The sequence below is a fragment of the Puma concolor genome, chromosome A3, assembly GCF_028749965.1.
Source record: "Puma concolor isolate L17-30 chromosome A3, mPumCon1.1.hap2, whole genome shotgun sequence".
Classification (NCBI taxonomy): Eukaryota; Metazoa; Chordata; class Mammalia; order Carnivora; family Felidae; genus Puma; species Puma concolor.
The window spans coordinates 74,379,050-74,385,913 of NC_141669.1; positions in this window are offsets into that span (position 1 = coordinate 74,379,050).

The following is a 6,864-nucleotide window of genomic DNA, read 5'->3' on the forward strand; positions in this document are numbered from 1 at the left end:
AAGAATGAAAGTAATAAAGCAGCCAAGCCCTTGTAACCATAGGAACCTGTCCCATCTGCTTCCTACTGGGGGTTGGTAGAAGAGAGAGGACCTGCCTGGTATCTGTGACCCCCACTCACTTTGGGATGCTGCTGACTTCTGACTCCTAGCAAACAATTCATAGGGAAAAAAAATCCTGGATTTATGTATGTGGAAGCTCTGAAGCATAGGTATGTTGTGCATGGGTGTACGTTATGTTTATGTACAGATTGCTCAGAATCCAGAAACTATATTGGTTCTGGGTCAAGAGCCATACCACATTGACCCATCTTCCCATCATTCTGGATGGCAGTTCCAGATGGGAACTTAAGCTAATAAAACCCTCTGGTTCCCCCAGACATTCCTTCACCTCTGTTCCCCGGCTTTGGTTCTCATTGTGATTTGAAAGAGAGCAGCAGTTACTTCTGAAAGGCAGTGCAGCCTAGTGCCTCATCACCACTCAGACGGTGCTCTTGGTGTAATCTTGGATCAGTCACTTGTCTGCCTTGATCAGATGGGAGTTCACTCTAAAACTTGGTTCCTATCTAGCAGCGTGGCTTAGTTTGTGAAAGCTCTATACTACAGATCAATTCTGGTTGTGTGGAGATGCACTGTAGCCCAGTTGGATATTCCTTGCCCCACCCCACAGAGACCTAACTCACACCCCAAAATGGGACCTTAAGTTCTCTGGCCCTTTCCCTGGACTCAATCCTAGGCCCAAGCTCTCTGCTAGGAAACTACTAAAGACCAGGTGCTAGTGATGGCAACCTCCCAGGTTAGATATTTACATTTTTAAAAACGCTTTTTTAAATGTTTATTTATGGGGCGTCTGGGTGGCTCAGTCGGTTGAGCGTCTGACCAGCTCAGGTCATGATCTCACGGTTTGTGAGTTTGAGCCCCACCTCAGGCTCCGTGCTGACAGCTCAGAGCCTGGAGCCTGCTCGGATTCTGTGTCTCCCCCTCTCTCTGCCCCCCCGCTCCCATGCTCTGTCTCTCTCTGTCTCAAAAATAAATAAAAACATTAAAAAAAAACAAATGTTTATTTATTTATGAGAGAGAGACAGAGCATGAGCAGGGTAGGGACAGAGAGAGAGGGAAACACAGAATCTGAAGCAGGCTCCAGGCTCTGAACTGTCAGCACAGAGCCTCACGTGAGGCTGGAACCCACAAACCACGAGATCATGACCTAAGCTGAAGTCTGCCGCCTAACCTGCCACCCAGGCACCCTAATATTTACATTTTAATACAGGGCTCTTGGAGACAATGTTTTATCCAAAAGAGACAAGTGAGGGGCACCTGGGTGGTTCAGTTGGTTAAGCCTCCAACTTTGACTCAGGTCATGATCTTGCAGTTTGTGAGTTTGAGCCCCTTGTCTGGCTCTGTGCTGACAGCTCAGAACCTGGAGCCTGCTACAGATTCTGTGTCTCCCTCTCTCTGCAAACCGCACCGCACCCCCCTACACACACTGTGTTTCTCTCTCTCTCAAAAATAAATAAACATTAAAAAAAAAAAAAAAAAAAAAAACAGATAAGTGATGGTGGGATTCTTAGGCACAGAAGCTCGTTTTGAGGGAGGACTTCAAGGCTGTAGGGTCTTTTAATACCTGTCAGATCGCCCCACTGAAGAACAGGGCTGGCAGGGGATTAATTTGTGACTTGCTTACTTAATACACATTTACTAAGCACTTAAGTTACTTAATTTAAATTATGCAGCTCAATGCTAACCATTATTGGTGTCCAGGAAGTAAAAGATGTAGGCCCTGTTCTCTCCAGTGCAGTTGGGGGAGATCAGAAACATACATGAAGTTAACAAATGGGGGGGTGCTGGCTGGCTCAGTTGGTAGACCAAGCGACTTTTAATCTCAGGGTCGTGATTTCCAGATCCACGATGGGTGTGGAGCCTACTTAGAAATAATAATAATAATAATAATAATAATAATAATAATAATAATAAAAATAAAATAATAATAAAAATAACAGCTACATATTAACACCAGATAATAAAACTAGGGTAGAGCACTGAGCTTTTCAGAAGAAAGATACATCATGGTGCCCAAACCCATCATGAGACTAGGGTCTAGGGAGTCCATAAGCTAATCTCCAGAAGAATCTTTCAGGGGATGTTAAATTTACTTTTCTTTATGCTCTGAAGTTAGGTCTGAATACTGGCCTTCTCCTGAACATCAAGGAAAATGATTATTAATTGAACACATTTATGGCAGACTAAAAAGAAAGCATTTCAGTTAAGAGAGCACTTCGGCTAAAAATTAATCATCATTATTATATTTTAATTTCTCATGCAGGTCCAGTTTTAACAAATGGTAACAATTTGGACTTTTTTTTTTTTTCCACGTTTATTTTATTTTTGGGACAGAGAGAGACAGAGCATGAACGGGCGAGGGGCAGAGAGAGAGGGAGACACAGAATCGGAAACAGGCTCCAGGCTCTGAGCCATCAGCCCAGAGCCCGACGCGGGGCTCGAACTCACGGACCGCGAGATCGTGACCTGGCTGAAGTCGGACGCTTAACCGACTGCGCCACCCAGGTGCCCCTGGACTTTAAACTACAACATTTCAATAATTTGTGAAATCATAACTAGCAGATATACATTAGCTCATCGAATGCCGTTGTCAGCCGCAAAGTTTGTGTCTTAGTCATGAAATAGACAGAAATATTTATTTCTGTATGAGATAAACTCTGGCACTTAATAACTTCCAAGTGACTCTAAAGGGAGCTTGTGATTGGGCTCTCCTCTTTACAAGGGATGTTAATTCTTTTTTTCACTGTGTGTATAACAGCTTTATTGAGATATAATTCACAATTCACTCATTTAAAGTATAACAATTCAGTGATATTTAGTATTTTCAGTTGGACATCCATAACCTCACTCAATTTTAGAACATTTTCATTATCCCAAAAAGAAGCCAGCACCCCTGGCCATCACCTTCACCCTCTTCCACCCACAGCCCTAGGCAATCACTAATTTACTTTCCACTCAGCCTGTACATTTGCCTATTCTAGACATTTTATCCAGATGTAATCATGGTTTCTTTCCCTTAGCATACTGTTTTCAAGTTTCAAGCATGTTATAGCACGTATCAGAACTTCATTCCTGTTTATGGCTGAATAATATTCCATTGTAGGTTTATCCATTTATGATATCCATTTATCCATGTTTATCCATTTATGAATTGATGGGCATTTAGATTGTTTCCACCTTTTAGTTATTACAGGGATGTTAATTTTTTATTACACTTTCTTTTAATTATGTGGAGGTGTCCTTTGCTTACTTTCCGTTGAAGTCCTAATGGTTTTTAAATTTTTAAAAAAGTTTTTATTTATTTATTTGAGAGAGACAGAGACAGAATGAGTGGGGGAGGGGCAGAGAGATACGGGGAGAGAGAATCCCAAGCTGCCAGCACAGAGCCCAATGCGGGGCTCAAACTCACAAAACCATGTCATGAGACCATGACCCAAGCCAAAACCGAGTCTGACATTCAACAAACTGAGCCACCCATGTACCCCAAAATCTTAATGGTTTTTAAAATCAGTTTTTATAAGCACTTATGTGACAATGCTTTGTCATATTTATAGACAAGTGTTGTTCCCAGATTGTTGTTTGACTTGTCATTTTATATTTTGGATTTATAGAAGATTTATATTTTCATATAGTCACATCTGTCAGCCTTTTTTTAAGGTTTTTTCCTTCCATTATCATTATGCTTAGGAAGAGATTTCTCATCCAGAAAGCACATAACTATTTGATAAATTTTTCTTCTAGTTCTTTTTTTTTAAATGTTTATTTATTTTTGAGAAAGAGATGGAGCGTGAGCAGGGGAAGGGCAGAGAGAAAGGGAGACACAGAATCTGAAGCTCCAGACTCTGAGTTGTCAGCACAGAGCCTGATGTAGGGCTCAAACCCACGAACCACGAGATCATGACCTGAGCTGAAGTCAGACACTTAACCAACTGAGTCACCCAGGCACCCCTCTTCTAGTTCATAAAAATGGTTTTATATTTGGAGCACTTGGGTGGCTCAGTTGGTTGGAAGTCTGACTCTTGATTTTGGCTCAGGTCATGATCTCACAGTTGTGAGATTGAGCCCTGCATTGGGCTCTGTGCTGGGCATGGAGCCTGCTTAGGATTCTCCCTCTCTCTCTCTCCCCCTCTGCTCCTTCCTCACGCTCTCTCTCTCTCTCTCTCTCTCGGAAAAAAAGTGATCTATATTTGCAGTAATTCTTTAATACATATAGATTTAATCTTGGGGCATGGCATGAGGCTAGGATTTAAATTAATACATTCAAAAATAACCCATTTTTCCAATATCATTAGATGAATTATCCATCTTTTTCTAAAAGAATCATGATGATTGTCTTAAAAAATTTTTTTTTCATGTTTACTTATTTATTTTGAGAGAGAGAGCACAGGAGCACACACAAGCAAGGAGAGGGGAGGGGCAGGGAGAGAGGGAGAGATTGAGTCCCAAGCAAGCTCCATGCGGGGCTTGATCCCAGGAAACATGAGATCATGATCTGAACTGAAATCAAGAGTTGGACACTTAACAGACTGAGCCACCCAGATGCCCCATGATGCTTGTCTTATCAGTAAGTTCTGGTTTTAGTCTAATGGCATTTCATTAATTTCCATTCACTTGTACATAGCTCTACATTCTTTTTCCATTTTTATTTATACATTAGCTTTATTTACCCAATACTGAATATTTTGACTAGAGAGGCTTTTTACTTAATCATCTGTCTTTTTAATCACTGTTTACTAGATTACCTGCAGTGCCGGACACTGGGGATCTTAAGAGGGACCATCTGTCCAGGGAATTCACAGTCCAGGACTGTGGCAGGTTGAGATGACAGTAAAGACAAGGGGTATGGTATAGAAATGTCAAGGTGCTAGGAGAGCAAAGACAGCTTTACAGAGGAGGGGCTGCTCAAATGGTCTTGGAGGTGAACAGGAATTTGTCAGGCAACAAGTGGGGAAGGGGCATTTGGAACAGAGGGAGCAGTTTGCACAGAGGTCTAACAATGGGGAAGCTGAAAGTAGTTACATATAGCAAGATCACACGGTGCATACAGGGAGATGGGGGGATGGGGCTGAAGGTAAAGGCCAGATGATAGGGGACTTTGGATTTTATCCAAGTGATGACTAATCCAGGGAGTGATGTGGTCAGAGGTGTGGAGTAATTCCTTTCGTAGTGATACAGAAGACCGATTGGAGGGGCAGAGGACGGAGACAGGAGAGACCATGTAAGAGGAGAGATCAAACAAGGATCTGAACTGACGTTGGCTGGGTGTTGGTTCTGGAGAAGAGGGTGCAAACCTGTGAGAGGCTTAGGAGATAGAATCAACGGATGTAGGAGATTAAAAAAAAAAAAAAGAGCAATTTAGCAATTTAAGATGACTCTACTCTCAGGACTTGGTGATGGGGTAAATGGTTGTCCTATTTACAGAGACAAGGAGTGAAGGGGAGGGAGCAAGTTTGGTGGTGGATTCCAAGGAGAGGGTGAATTCATATCTGACTCTGAGGTGTTCCTTGTACATCTAGGTACAGATATCTAGTATACTTGAAAACACATGTCTGGGGCCAAGAAGAAAGTTTTGGAATAGGCATATGGATAGATATCAGAGTCTTCAGCATCTAAGGTCATAATTGGGATTGTAAGTGTGTATGAATTAATCATCCAGGAAGAGAAGAAAAGAAAGCTGATACTGGATCTCTGGGAACACCAATATTTGAGGGACAGATAGAGGAAGTAGGCCCCTCAGAAAATATTGAGAAGAAGCAATTAGAGGGCTAAATTAGCAGAAGACAGTGGGGCTGTGGAAACCAGGGCAGAAAAGTTTTCACAAGGAAGGGAATAGTTGAGAGATACTGATGGGCAGAGTTCAAGCTAAGGCAAGAACTAAAATTGTCCATCATGTTTGACCACCTGGAGGTTGTGGTGATCATAGCAACAGAAGTGTCAGTGGAGTGTTGGAGGCAGAATATGGAGGAGGTGGGCATGAACAGGACATGAAGAGGTGGAGCCTCTCCCTGACCTTGGAGTGAAAACTGGAGGAAGATACTCTTCAGGTCTACAAGCATTTATTTGAGAACCTACTATGCATCAATTGTTTGGCTGAAAACATGGTGGGGTGAGGAAAGGAGAGAAATGAAGGAGATAGAGTCATTGCCATTGAGAAATGCTCATGCTAATGAAAGAGACAACAATAATACACTAAGATAGGTGCTGGGGTAGGTGTGAGACCACCAAGGAGGAACAGAGGAAGAATGAAGGTGTGTGGGAATGGTATGAGATGAAGTTGCATTGAGTCAGGGCACCCAACAACACCTGCATCCTGGTCCCAACCAGCCATCCCTTCCTACACCCACTCATGTCCTTCTCTAACTCATTCTTTATGTAACAACCAGAGAATCTTCCCCAACACAAATCTGATTACTGCATCCCCATTCCAAGGGCTTCCTGTTGTTTTAAGGGTAAATTCTTAATTCTAAACATGACCAAGGCCTTCATGGTGTGGTCTCTGCCTCCCTTCCCAGCCTCTCTGGGCCTTTGTCACTCTAGCCCTGCTCTTCCCTCTGCTCCTCCAGCACACTGTGCTCCCATTTGCCCCTTCCTACCCCTGCAGGGCTTTGTGCTTGCTTTGCCCACCCCTCCCGTCTGAAATGTTCTAAGTAGTCTAATCCATACCTACTTATCCTTCAGACATCAGCATGACCACTGTTTCCTCAAAGAAACCTTTTTTCTTTTTTTAATATTTATTTTTGAGAGAGAGCAAGGGAGGGGCAGACAGGGAGGGAGACACAGAATCTGAAGCAGGCTCCAGGCTCTGAA